The sequence below is a fragment of the Protopterus annectens genome, chromosome 11.part0, assembly GCF_019279795.1.
Source record: "Protopterus annectens isolate FY-2018-M chromosome 11.part0, PAN1.0, whole genome shotgun sequence".
NCBI classification, from domain to species: Eukaryota; Metazoa; Chordata; order Ceratodontiformes; family Protopteridae; genus Protopterus; species Protopterus annectens.
The window spans coordinates 145,584,199-145,599,079 of NC_056745.1; the positions used below are offsets into that span (position 1 = coordinate 145,584,199).

At 38.1% G+C, this 14,881-nt stretch overlaps 1 protein-coding gene across 11 annotated transcripts in view; it reads left to right on the forward strand.

The window, feature by feature from the left end:
- The first annotated feature begins 2,709 nt into the window (after window positions 1-2,709).
- The window catches only part of A4GALT (alpha 1,4-galactosyltransferase (P blood group)), a 1,248,973-nt gene continuing 1,236,801 nt past the window's right edge, over window positions 2,710-14,881 (forward strand). For 9 of the 11 annotated variants that reach the window (XM_044087539.1, XM_044087541.1, XM_044087542.1 and 6 more), the window contains exon 1: window positions 2,710-2,974. The gene's annotated coding sequence lies outside the window, so the exon portion shown is untranslated. Of the gene's footprint in view, window positions 2,975-3,097; window positions 3,489-14,881 lie in introns of those variants that run through there. The other 2 variants (XM_044087538.1, XM_044087544.1) reach the window with 1 other exon arrangement.

Sequence of the window (14,881 nt, forward strand, 5' to 3'; positions counted from 1 at the left end):
ACACCATCCAAACTGTTAATAACAAACTAGGCTCCCTGTACATAACCATAGTTAATAAACTCAGCTACGACGACCATACCAATAACACCATCCAAACTGTTAATAACAAACTAGGCTCCCTGTACATAACCATAGTTAATAAACTCAGCTACGACGACCATATCAATAACACCATCCAAACTGCTAATAACAAACTAGGCTCCCTGTACATAACCATAGATAATAAACTCAGCTACGATGACCATACCAATAACACCATCCAAACTGTTAATAACAAACTAGGCTCCCTGTACATAACCATAGATAATAAACTCAGCTACTACGACCATATCAGTAACACCATCCAAACTGTTAATAACAAACTAGGCTCCCTGTACATAACCATAGATAATAAACTCAGCTACGATGACCACATCAATAACACCATCCAAACTGTTAATAACAAACTAGGCTCCCTGTACATAACCATAGATAATAAACTCAGCTACGATGACCATATCAATAACACCATCCAAACTGTTAATAACAAACTAGGCTCCCTGTACATAACCATAGATAATAAACTCAGCTACGACGACCATATCGATAACACCATCCAAACTGTTAATAACAAACTAGGCTCCCTGTACATAACCATAGATAATAAACTCAGCTACGACGACCATACCAATAACACCATCCAAACTGTTAATAACAAACTAGGCTCCCTGTACATAACTATAGATAATAAACTCAGCTACGACGACCATACCAATAACACCATCCAAACTGTTAATAACAAACTAGGCTCCCTGTACATAACCATAGATAATAAACTCAGCTACGACGACCATATCAATAACACCATCCAAACTGTTAATAACAAACTAGGCTCCCTGTACATAACCATAGATAATAAACTCAGCTACGATGACCATATCAATAACACCATCCAAATTGTTAATAACAAACTAGGCTCCCTGTACATAACCATAGATAATAAACTCAGCTACGACGACCATATCAATAACACCATCCAAACTGTTAATAACAAACTAAGCTCCCTGTACATAACCATAGATAATAAACTCAGCTACGATGACCATATCAATAACACCATCCAAACTGTTAATAAAAAACTAGGCTCCCTGTATAGACTCAGACCCTACCTCACACCACTAGCGAGAACCTCTAGTGCCCAAACTCGCCTCATTTCTACCCTTTTCTATGCTTCTGCTATATACACCAACCTATCAAAATACAACATAAACAAACTGGAAACTAGCTATAACAACATAGCCAGATTTGCCACAGGGAACCCTTTCAGAACCCACCACTGCTACAACCTCAAACTAGGATTGTCAGAGCTACAAAACCAACTACTGTATAATCAACTTGTGATCACACAAAAAATTCTTCATCACCCAAATAACACCCCAATCCTCACTAACCTGATCACCCCATATAAAAATCTTTCAACACTTCGCTCTGCAAACAAGCTACTAATTTCTAATATCAACTGTAACAATAAAGCGGGGGACTCACTATTTACCAATATTGTGGGCAAAATCTGGAATAACCTTCCTATTACACCCACATCTCTCTCATCAACATCTCTCTTCAAGAAACACCTAAAAGAACATCAGCAACTACTCTGGCTCTGTCCCTGTTCAAAACCAGACTGAACCATAGTTCATCCCCCTTTTTCTTCTCCTTGCTCTACCCCTATCTTCTCTGCTATGACCCCTTTGTAACTAAACTCCTCAGCTGTCACCCGTACACTAGCTAGTGCTTTGTTTGTTCTTTCTTCTTTCTATTTCCTTCATTCTTTCTTCTTTCGACCCCGTATGTCTCTATAACTCTGAACCCTTGTATTCTCCTACACTTGTGCCAATTCTAAACTTTCCTTTGCCTCTATACTTATTTCTTAAACATAAGTCTCATTTTTTATATATTTTCTCTATCCAAATATTGTTAATCCTCTCATGTGTAGTAATTCATAGAAATATGCTTTTTAAGTATTGAACTGTTAACTATTGTAGATTTGTTTTATGTATTGTATTTTTAACTACTGTTTTTATGTAAATTTTACTTAACTTTGGAGCTTATCTCCCTGGGCCTCTACTGAAAAAGGACATGTATCCAGCTAGACTAGCCCAGTCAACAAATGTAAAATAAAATAAATTATATTTTTGGTCTGTTCCTCATATAATTTGTGTTTTTTTTTTTGGCAAGTTACTGGGGATCAAAGTTACTAAATAAAGACGCATTTGGGTTTCAGACTTGATATTCCCTCAGAAAATTCGTGTTAACACTAACTTTCTAAGAGCAATATTTAAAACCTGTCCCTATCTTGAGGCTTTTATCCCCCCATTATTTTAGGCTTTTGCCCAGATTTCTTGTGCTAAGAAGTCGAGAGGATTGCCTGCAATTTAAGTTTTATCCAAAGCAGTTCTTAAAATTTGTATTCGTTGGCATTTGGTGCAACAGTCTACTTGCCCAGGTACCCTGCAGCCGCAGCCGGTGCCCCCTGCAGTCTGCTGCAGTAACACATGAATTATTTTCCATAAGAAAGTAATAATGAATCAGAACGTCATTTGTACAATTAAGCTCCTCTAGAAGTATACTCAGACTGTCTGCAGTGCAGGCGAAACTGAAATGGGACCCTAGTAGGCGTTAGGAGACAGCGGGCAGATGAAGGCATGTCCACATTACGTTGCCACAGAGGTGCCTGCCTCCTTAACGGTGTCCCTGCCCTCTCCAGCTAGCCAGTGTGTGGATGTGCTGGGCACAGCACATAGGGATAATGTGACAAGCGGCTGTAGCGGGAAGTTTGGGGGGTTTAAAGCACCTCGGCGTTTCCTCCTTCGGATGTTTGCTTATCTACTCCATCATTTTGATTGTTTCTAGCACTCTGGCGTTACACTGTAAAAGAAAGTGAAGAGAAAGAAGTTTCACCACTGAAATCCTGGACTGTCGCAACTAATGAGTTAAGGTACATCGACTTATGCTGTAATGCTAAGCACACACACATACACGCACACACATACACGCACACACAGCGGGACCACCACCGCTCCCTCTTTACGCGGGAGGGTTTCTATTAGCGCACTCCTGTGTTTTTTTCCCTTTCAGGAAAAAAAAATAGTGGATGTCTTTCTTAAGTTTTCTTTAGTAGTTGCATAAAACAATTGTTTTGTAACTGAAATGCTTCCACGTCACATGAAACGTTATTGGCAAGTCAAATGCTACAAGAATAAGCTTTTATTTTTTCAATAAACCAAGGTCTGTCCTTTGCACTGGCTGTGGGTATTTTTTTTTCCGGCAAAATCTCACAGTTCTAGAAAAAAATGTCTCACTTTGGGCATTTGAAAAGGTGTCCACCCTGACACACAGCGAAGTTTTTGATTCACAACAACAACAACAACAAATTAACAATAGTAAGCGGTTGACTCTTACTTTGGTTAACAGATCCATACGCCCAGCATTAGGAACTGCTCGTGTAAAAGGTAAGCTGTTCTTCGTGTTTAATTGCCAATTATTGTTCGAACTTCTTTATGATTATTTGACTACTTCAAGTTTGTTTTTCTGCGATCTCTTTTTATTAATTTTTTTATATTACCCAACCTAAAGTCAGGTCTCTTGGAAAACTAAAACCCTTCCCAGCACTCGGTGGGGCGCGGACCATGGTATACAGACAGCTCATAGCTCACAACTGGTCCCCATTTTTGGAGAATGTCTTTGTTTTTACCACTCATTTTTGCTTTCTCCAGCACAATATTTTGATTCTTACTGCAGATTATAGACAGTGCAGTTTTGTATTGATTAGTTGTTCTTCGGATAATACATGTCGATGCAAAGCCTATTATATTAGTAACTCTCCAAATTAATTGGAATAGTATATGAAACTTTTCTGATTCTGGGGTTTGCCTCTCATTATTTCTGCCTTTGTTCCTGATTCTTGAGCAAAGAATTTGAGAAGTGCGCTGGATACAAGTCCATTCATGCCACAAACACACTTACCTGGTTGACACATTAATTGCGGGTATGCACGCCTTCTGTCAGTTTTTTTTCTGAGGGGAAATCTGCCGGATGTGGGAGTCCTAGGAGAAAAAAAAAAAAAAAAAAAAAAACAGAAGCCAGAAGGGACCCATTCCGGGTTCGAACTACAGTACCGAGCACTGAGAGGCAGTATTATAACCAACGTGCCACTCTGCTGGCCGTAACTGACTAACAATTTTTTAATGATACAGTTAAAAAATTCACACTTTGGCTGCCTTGTGGTGTCATTGAAAATCATCGCGTTTGAGCGTACAGGACCAATTTAGCAACTGGTAGTATGTATTTATTGTCAGCTTCAACTGAAATGCGTTTAAATAATAATTCAGGAAGAACATAGGGGCAAGTCCTGTAGACAATTATTAGAATTAGTTGTGTTTTAATATATATGTAGAGGGAGCGCTAGACAGACGGATACCTGCGTGTATGTTATTTGCAGTTTACCTCGTCATGCGATCCTGTTGAGGCTTGTTCATTTATATATTCATTTATTTAACTGTTATTGACAGGGTTAGTCTCATTTGGAAAACAACTATTAGTGGAGACAAGAGACGCAGATATTCCAAGAGGTAATCCTTTGTCTAAGAGAGTATTATGTCATGTCATTGTCTGATATGGAAGTCAGAACTATTCTTTATTTATTTCAGTTTGGTAGCTAGGTGAATGAAATGTCCAACATACCCTTTTCAATCGTGATCTGGGCACCATGGGTAACAAAACTGTAATGGGATGCAGTGGTAGTTATTGTGACAGTAAATGGTCACATACTGGTATGTAACAAATTAACATAAAGTGAGCACTTAAGGATGTTATATTGCTATTTTGGTGCCTGGTAATAATGTGTTCCGGTTGCGCACCCTTGTTGAAATGAGAAAGTCAGGTTTATTTTTTTTTTCTCTACATTCATTAAAAGCTGAGGGAAGAAAAAACGTTTTTTCATGATCTGATGCACCTCCTCCTTAAAGAGCAAATCAGGTCCATACAAATTAGTAAAAAGCTTCAAATGACTAAAAAAATTACAGCTGTGTACACTTAGTGCGTGTAGCTTGCTTTGAAGCATAGGTATCTTCTGCAAGATTCCCTGATTGGGATGTGCAGGTAGGCTTCCTTTAAATCCAGTGTTGCCAACCAGGCATCTTTGCCTAGCATAGGAAGTAGCCGGTGAAGAGTTAGCATCCTGAATTTTGGAATCACCAAAAAAGTGTTTAAGGTAGAAAGGTCCAGGATAGGACACCGTGAATTGTCTTTTCTGGGTACCAGGAAAAGTCTTGAATAAAAACCTTGTCCCTTTTCCTCTTCCGGTACAGTCTGAGTAGCCTTTATGCTTGAGAGAGTACTTGCTTTTGAGCCTCTGCCCATTGATTTGGGGGTAGATCTGGCCAACCGTTTGGGGTTGGTAACGTGTGGAAGTGAAATCTGTATCCTTGGGAAACTATGTTTAAAACCCATTTGTCCTGGGTAATGAGTTCCCAGTTTTTGGCCTGCAGAGCAATCTTTCCCCCTAAAAGAGCAGTCAGTTGAGAAGTGCTTGGAAGTTTTCATCAAGTCATTGAGATAGCTTTCCATAGGGGGGAGTCTTACTACTCCCTGATTTGGAAGCGGAAACCCCCCACTGCTTAGTCTTGTGTGTACCCTGGGGTTGAAACCTGCGGCTTCTGCTGGTTTTGGGTTTGGGTTGAGAAGGCCTGGAACAGGCAGGAAAGGATCAATTCTTAGAGGGCCAATGCCTACTAAATCTTGGAGGCTGAACTTGTAGGAAATCTTTAACAGTTTGCATAGATTTAGCTTTTTCCTCCATCTTTTTAAGAACTTCTTCTGCTTTGTTGCCAAACAGGTGGTCCTCATTTAAGGGAACATCCAACAATTTAGCTTTAACATAATCTGGCAAAGATTAAGCTAAGCATGCCTTCTAAGTACAGACCGCAAATGTGATGACTGCAGCAGTGAAACACGAAGAACATCTTCTCTCTGCCCGCAAACCAGTCGGATCTGCTGGGCATGGTTTGTACTCATACCATGTTACTAAGACCTGGGACTTCTTACCTGTATCCATCAGGTCAATACCCTCCCTCCCTCCCTCCACTCCTTCAAAACCGTTCTGAAAGACTTTCGAGTCAAAGTCTGGCTTTGTTCTTTCTCAACCCATGGATAAACTTTATCCCTAAATATGAAGAAGTACCTATTTGTACCTCACACCTCCTTACTCCCCTTTACTCACTTCCTTACTTCCATCAGTTTCTTTTCCTGGACTCTCTAGCTAAATATGACATAAAACTTTTTACTTCCTATTGCAGTTCCTGTTTGTCTTACACTAACTTTGTCAGAATTTCTCTAAACTGGCTTAAATTTCTCTAAATATGAAATCACTGTCATATAGTTGTATCTATTCTTGGCAAATGTTTTCATATTGTGTGTAGTTTAGTATAATTATTTAAACTGTATTTTTTATCATTTTTGAATACTGTAAAAATATTGTGTTTTTGTAACACTTTAGAGTTCTTTCTCCCCGGGGCTTCTGCTGAAGTGGGTACTTACCCAGTCTGACTTTCCCAGTAATCAAATGTAAATAAATAAATACATTTATTTAAACTGCAGCAAACTGCTTGCTGCATTTGTAACAAACAGCTGTTACAGTTTATGCCATGCATGGAGCACTAATGGGCTTCAGTCTTGACTGCAACTACAACACCAGATTTCATTTCTGAAAGCTTATAATGCTCTTAAGATTGTTTGGCATTTGCGGATCAGACCCCCCCCAACACTTTATGCCCAGGGTGGCTGCCCCCTTTGCCCCACCCTAGTGCATAACTGTCACTGAATGTAGCAGAGAACTCTGAATGAAAAATAAGAAACCAACAAACTCGAACACCAGTCAAATAAAACAAACAAAAAAAACTTGCATTTTCAAAGCATGCATCATGCCAAGTTAAAAGAAAATATAGTTAAGGGGCAATTTATTATTACAAGTAGGTTTACTGGTGATTCAAAGATTTTCAAATGAATGTGGTTTATTGAAGCAGAAGTCTGAGGGGAGAGGATATACTAGATCTTTAATTGGTAAATTATATAATGAGATAGAGATCTTTAATTGATAAATTATATAATGAGATAGAGGGAAGTTGAATATAGACATGTAAGTACCTGTGGAGTGGATTTTTGTAATTTGGAAAAAAGATCTGAGAACAATGATTTTACAATGGCATGTCATTTGAGGAATTCTGTAGATGAAAAAGTATTAGAAAACTTATTATGAGCAACTGGTGATTTCTTATGAATTCTCCTGTTACAAGGAGGATTACTGGGGAAATTCCTAAGTTTGTTATTAAAAAGGGCAAGAATCTGAATTTTTTTCCTAGGAACACCAGTTATAGAATTGGGGGTTCTGATTCTGAGTTGGGGGTTTAAGCCTTAGTCTTGTAATTATTGCAAGTTTGTTAGGGAAGATACTGAAATTTCTATTGAAAGTAGGAATTTTGTTATCAGGTTAAACAAAAAGTATACATGCCATACATTTTAGACAGGGAGAACTATTAGCGAGCTTAGTGCTAGGATTCATGAGCATCGGCATGCTAGTGACAATCTGGATGTAGGCTGTGCTTTAGCTAAACATGCCCTGCAAGAACGTTTGGATCTAATTGGGACTAATGTTAATAATAACAATTATTTTTTGTTTAGTGTCATAGACCAGGTTACAAATTATGAATGTAGATTTGAGGCCGAAGATGAATTAGACTGGAAGGAACACTTCTGCAGGTTAGGTTGGATGCCTGCAGGTTCCCAGGGTTAAATGATAAAGAAAAAGTAAAATTGTCTTACAAAGGAAAGAGTTTAAGCACTGATGTTAAGTGATGCTAATAATGCAATCAATTAGTTATGTATTTAAATGTTTGATTGATGAAAAAGGGGATGGTCTGATGAAGTTCTGTTTAGGATGAAAGGACTTACTACTATCCAAATAAAGTGTGCTTTACAGTCATTTTTTTATTTCTTTTTTTGTTTGTTTTTAAGCATTATCTTTGATGTATGCACACGTTGCTTCTTTGAATAGGCATTCTTTAAGTTCAGTTGCAAAAGTATGCAGAGACTGTTGCTTCCTGACCTCCTCTAGCCAATGTTTCCAAATGGCAGAGGCTGGTTTTGAGATGGGCTTTTCTCCAGTAGCTGTTTTTAAGTTTGGTATGTTTGGGGAGGACCATTATCTTGTGCGATTATTTTGTAAAGGAGGGAGCAGTAGCATTGCTATTTACTGATAATCATATGTGGCCTTTTAGTAGGTTGCAGTAATGGGTACAGGTGTCTTACAGTAGCACAAATCTAGATACGTAATTTTCAGCCGTCCGCTGGGGCTGGAATGAAGAGTTACCAGTGGTAGGCCGTACTCGCTTTTTGGGATGAGAACATTTTTGGCTTGGGCCTGATGGGCACTGGAGGAAAGGAGATGGGAGAGCTTGTAAAATAGTTTCAACTGGGCTAGCATTTTATGGACAACTCTGCCTGTATGAGTGGAAAATGATACGGTTTGGTCAATTGTTACACCCAGGTATCTTTGTTCAGTAACATTTGAAAGTGTGCTGTCATTATTATATTTTATCAACACTGGAGGGAGTCCCATTAATTTCTGGTTTGTTGCAAACACCATTGTGGTTGATTTGCTTGAGTTCACCAGGAGTTTATTGTTTGGGTCCAATTGCAGAGTGTGGTAAATGAGGTCTGTAGCATCTGATAAAGAACATCACCAGCACTGCTGGCTCAAGAAGTAGCAGGTAATATGTATGTATAATTGTTTTGAGATTTGGAAGGTCAAAGGCTGGACCCAGATCAGACTCTTAAGGAATATCAGTAAAGAGTGTACCAGATTCAGACATTATGTCTGGAAAGTTCTGTTCTGTAGGTAGGCTTGAACCATTGTAGTGCATTAGTCCCAAAGTTAAAGTTGTATACTTTGTTCAGAAGGACGTGGTGGTCTGCAGTTTTGAAGATCTTAGTTATGTTGAAAAAAAAAGGACATGGTGGGCTGCAGTTTTGAAGATCCCAGTTATGTCGAAAAAAGAGGCCACCAGTTATTAAGCTATCATTCATATTGTTAAAGGTAACACATTCATTACTGTGAATATCCATAGTGGTGAATATAATTACAATGAACATGATAACGTGTTGCTGAAAAACTTGGCCAACATTCTGTGTAGAAGGGCAAGTTCCCCTGCATCCCCCTTACTCCATGCTTATTTTATATATATATATATATATATATATGTATATATATATATATATATATATATATATATATATATATATATATATACCAACTCTGAGATCACACTACAGATGGGAAAAGGGAAAAACAAAACAGTCTCTGCTGTAGTGCAATCTCCTCTGCATTTTCAGTTTCAGCCTGTTGTGTTCATCTTAATGCTGTTTGGCGTTACGAGTGTTACCCTGTAAGAGATATTGTCAGTAGTGGTGTATAAAGTTAGTAACTGAATAAAACACACTGTAGTTCCAAAACCAAAAAAAAAAAACCTCAAATCCAACAGATACAGGGCTCCAATGAAGGCTGTCCCTCCTTAATAGAATATAGAATAAACTCACAGGTTCACCACCGTGGCTTCGAAATAAAATTTAATCCAAGAAGACAAAAAGCAATTCACAAACAAGCTTAAAAAGACATTAAAACCAGAAAACGAATAAGTGCTTTCATCTCCTTACAGGAGATGTCATCAGAATCAAAATTATTTAACGACAGAATTATAAATGGTATCACTGCTTCCTATTGGTTCAGGCTTAATAGGATCAACAAACATCATGGGAATCCTAGGAGCAATTAGTACTACATTGACTGACAAAGCTCCTGTTGTCAAGTTAGAATATATATGTAAAATACTAAACATATAGTTACATAAACATCAGAAAAGATGTAAAAGGTGTAAAAATTAATATAAAAATATATAAGAAAATATATATGTTGTATTTAAAGATGTGGGCAATACGTGTGTATATTATAATTGCTCCTAGGATTCCCATGATGTTTTTTGATCCTATTAAGCCTGAAACAATAGGAAGCAGTGATACTGTTTATAATTCTGTTGTAGTTAAATAATTTCAATTCTGATGAAGTCTCCTGTAAGGAGATGAAAGCGCTTAATCGTTTTCTGGTTTTAACGACTTTTTAAGCTTGTTTGTGAATTGCTTTTTGTCTTCTTGGATTAAATTTAATTTCGGAGCCACGGTGGTGAACCTGTGAGTTTATTCTGTGTTCTATTAAGGAGGGACAGTCTTCATTGGAGCCCTGTAACTGTTGGATTTGAGTGGTGTATAAAGTTGTTATGGTGCTAAAGGAATTATGGGATCTATGTTGTGCATCATATAGTCAACCATATTTATTTATATGTTCAAGACTTGTTTGTAAATGATTTTTTCAAACACTTCATTTAAGGGATAAAGATTGGCAGTAAGTCTGTAATCTGTACTTTGCTTGAAGGGTGTAGCATAAAGACAGAATAAATATCTGAGCAAGTGGTTTTACAATGGATTTGGAGGCCATTGTGAGGAAAGTAGAATGCAGTTTGCTGATTTGTGCCCCCAATTTTTTGTTTAGTTTGTTTAGTATTTTTTAGTTTCTTTCATTTTCATTTCTTTAAAGTAGAAAGTAGGGATAACCTCTGCCAGAGGTAAAGTTATGAAGTTTTTCTTGTTGCCTAATTGATGTACAAGACAGGACCATTGAGCAAACTGGTTTACAATGTTTTCAATGATTAAGAAGAGGTAATTTCTGTAGTTTTTGCAAATGTTAGGTCATTCTTAGTAGACTATCCTACAGCTGAATGACTGATATCAGTGATGTTGCCAGTTAATAGCTCTCTCCAGAATTTTATGGGGTGGGTGCTAAAAGTTCCTATTTCTTAGATAAATTACCTTTGCAATGTTTGTGGCAATTCTGGTGGACTTTCTGTGGAATAGGTATTCATGCTTTAGTTGGTTGCCCATGGGATTTTGTTTCCAGGTTTTCCAGGCTTTATCCTTCATGGTCGTACTTTTATATCTTTGTTATCCATGCGCAGATCTGCCCCCCTAAGTCTCCTTTTTATAGATGACAAAAACTTATCATGTACTGATTCTAGTGAGGTATAAAGACCACTTAAGCATCATATGGATCAGAACTAGCATGCAGAGTTGTCCAGTCTATATTCTGAAGGTGTGGATTTAGTACTTCTTGTTTGGCTTTACAGGTGGGTCTACATTATTACCTGGACATTTTCTGTATGATTTAAATGACCATGTGGAAAGTACAGGGCAGTGGGTGCTCAAATTATTTGGAAGCATGGTTATTTGTACACATCTGGTTTTCATGCTAATTAGGAAGAGCTCTAGTGTTGTATCTTCACCTATTTGTTGATTTGGTCTTTTTGGTTGTTGCGCTATTTCTCCAAGACTGTGGGATGCTATAATCTTTTTCTAAGGGAGAAGAAGTAGGGACTGCAGCATCAATGTTAGAATCACCTGGTGTAATAGTAGTATTGAGATACCTGTAAGGCACACATCTAGGAAGGGTTGTAGGCAATTAATTGAAGAAGGTGATGGAATACAGGCAGCACTGATGTGTGAGTATGTCTGCCTAGCACAAGGTGGGTATGCCTGCCTAGCACAAAGTGAGTATGCCTGCCTAGCACAAGGTGGGTACGCCTGCCTAGCACAAAGTGAGTATGCCTGCCTAGCACAAGGTGGGTATGCCTGCCTAGCACAAAGTGAGTATGCCTGCCTAGCACAAGGTGTGTGAAGATCCAGTTCGGATTCTTGTCCATTCATAGTGTTTGACATTGTTACCTGAACATTACCTATGCGAGAATTTCTGTTAATAAGTAAGGGTGAACCCCTTCTCTTTCGTGCTCCTGGTCTGCTATCACAGAATAAGCTGTAAGTTGATTTAATGAAATATGAGGGGGAGAAATTATACTTGAGTCATGTTTCAGTGATTCCTATTTTGCAGGGTTGTTCTGAGTAGAGCCATGATTTGAAAATAACCTATTTGTTATTAATACTGGCACTGTGTAGGGTGGGTGTTGTTATTTTTTTTGCCTTTGATTGAATAGGGTTTATAGCTGAGTTTTGTTGAATGGTCCAGAGTTTGTGTAACTGTTTCTAGCTAGGAGAACTTTCATAAATAAATAGTAGAGGCTGGACAGTAATTTCTTAAGTAAGTTGTATGAGCTAAGATTGTTTTCTAAAAGGTACATCTGTGAGAGAAACTGTTTTTTGAAAGTCAAGAAAGTTTTGTGGTGTTGTAAGATGACATATTTTGAATTTAGTGGTGGTGTCATGTGGTTGTTCTAAGTGATGTGTTTCTATTGGCAGGATATCAGACAGGTATAGGCAAAGTAAAATGTTAATTGGTAATATGCCAAAATAAATTTAAAATTCCACTTGCCTAAATGGATATTTATTCGACTCCTGAACCTAGTGGACATGTTGTCCTAATGCAAATGGTGGCACTGGGTCTATTTCTGAAGATGACATCACAGTTCTGCGGTGGCAAAGCTGTGGGACTGGATGAGATCTGACAAGAATGTCGACGCACTGTGTAGTGCTGAGGTATTGGCATTAACACTTCTTTTCAATGTTGTTGGAAAATGGAAGCAGTATTTCTGGACTGGGGAACTGAAGTTGTAGGCCCCATTTTCAAAGAGAGGACAAGGGTTTGTTCTAGTTACAGGTGCCTTGCACTCAGCCTTCTTGGGAAAGCTTAAGGGTGCTGCTAAGGAAGATATTCAGTACCTGAGCCTCTGTTTCAAGATGAGCCATCGAATTAACATTTTGATTTTAGAGAGCATTTTCAGTATGTTTTCCTCTGTGATATTAGGAGCTGTAAGGGATTAGGACATTTATGACATTAAGATAGTTATTTCAGGGTAAAGTCTACATTTAATTTATCTGCTAATCTATTTTCTGTTAACTAAGTCTGAGTAGGTGGTGTCATTTTGAATAATTTCACAACAATGTTGGTTGTTATTTCTTAGTTTCCTAATATAACTAAAGGAGATAATTTAGGTTTCTGATTTACCTTACTAGCCCTGATAGTAGCTTTTATGTCCTTATTAACATTGTTAATGCAGCATTTGTTATTCTGATTTTAGCTCTCATGTATGATTTATGAAGTTTTCCTGTCTTATTATAGAGTTGATTTAAGCTGTTAGACCACCGGGGTGGTCTTCTCTTAAACTTCTCATTATATTCGGCTCTAGTAGGGATAGCCAAGTCAGTAGTGATGGTTAATTTTGGTAAAAGGTCATTCATCAAGTACAATTAGGAATCTTATGTGATTGTTAGAGGACATGGAGGGTGCCCTGTAGAAGTCTATAAGTCAATAGCTTGTCTTATTCAGAGTAAGTTGGAGTTCAATTAATTCAGTTTGTGGGTCTCTGGGAATTTTTTTAGAGGTAATGTAGTCCTTGACAGATATGGAAATGCCACTTAAGTTTCCATCAGGCTTGACTGTATGGTAGGTGCAAAAGCCAGGTATGGATGGAGTGCTTTCTTTATAGTGAATGCAAGTTTAAGTAACTGTACAAACATGCATGTGTTCAAGTTGCAAGAGGACTTCAAGATCAGGCAATTTGTTATTAAGAAGTCTGGTGCTCAGAAGAGACACCTTGATAAGTTCCATTTTAGGGCTGGAAATGGCTGCATTGCTGCCTGCTATGTTTGGATGTTCATTGGCTGGACACTGCACAACGGGAGCAGCAAGAGCTTTAGCCAGTGTGCAGAAGCCACATGGAATGAGATGTACAGGCCATACATCGCAAAGTTAGTTGGATTGTCAGTTATCATGCCTTATGCTGACAAATATTGGACAACCGTGGAGTGACACAAACTATTAAGACAACTAATAAAGCCAGTCTTTCTATACAGATGTCATTATGGGTGAAAGAAGGATTCCTCTCAGGAGCAGTGTCTTGCATGCGCTGGATATATGCATTGTGAGATCCAACATGTCTCACTGCATGCCTCTCAAGGTAATATACCTCAAGTGATTCAGACCCACATGGACTAGCATTAGGCCATAATCATATTAGTCTGGTGGGAGGGACTTTAGAGCCCTTGTGATGTCATGGATCTTGGCACCAGGAAGAAAACTAACTGTAATCTTGACTTTATCCTGTAGGTGGAGGTGGTTTGGGCACTTAGTAAAAACCCTAGGTACCTCTTGCATGAGGCATACAAAATATTGGTTACTAGAGGCAGGCCCCAGGACTGACCAGGACAACTGAAATGATTATTTCTTTCAGATTGCTTTCAAATGTTTTGGAATCCCACAGGATCAGCTAGTGACTGTTACCAGAGATAGGGAATTCTGATTTACACTTTTCATCTTGCTTTCACCATGACCCTCACCTGGCCAGGTGATTTAGAAAATACAAAAAAATGATTGTATATGCAAAAAAATATTAAATAAAACAACAAAAAATGTTCACAGAAACATACTAACAGAATTCCAGTTTATTAACCAGACTTGGCGCTTCGGCTTCACACACAGACTTCAAAGAAGGCTGTGTGTGAAGCCGAAGTGCCAAGTCTGGTTAATAAACTGGAATTCTGTTAGTGGTTTTGAAAATAGATGGCTGGATAAACAGATACAGTTTTGTCCATGTGCAACACATTTAATTATGTACAGAGTCAGACTGCAAAATATGACATGAAAATCACCTGTGTTATGTTAGAATAAGAAGTTTACTACAAACTACTGATAAGAAAGCAGTTAGATAATTTCAGCATAAGCTAAGAGCACTTTTTTGTTGTTTGGCTGTTACCTGAATTTTGCAACAGTACAGTTAAATATCAACAACCCAAA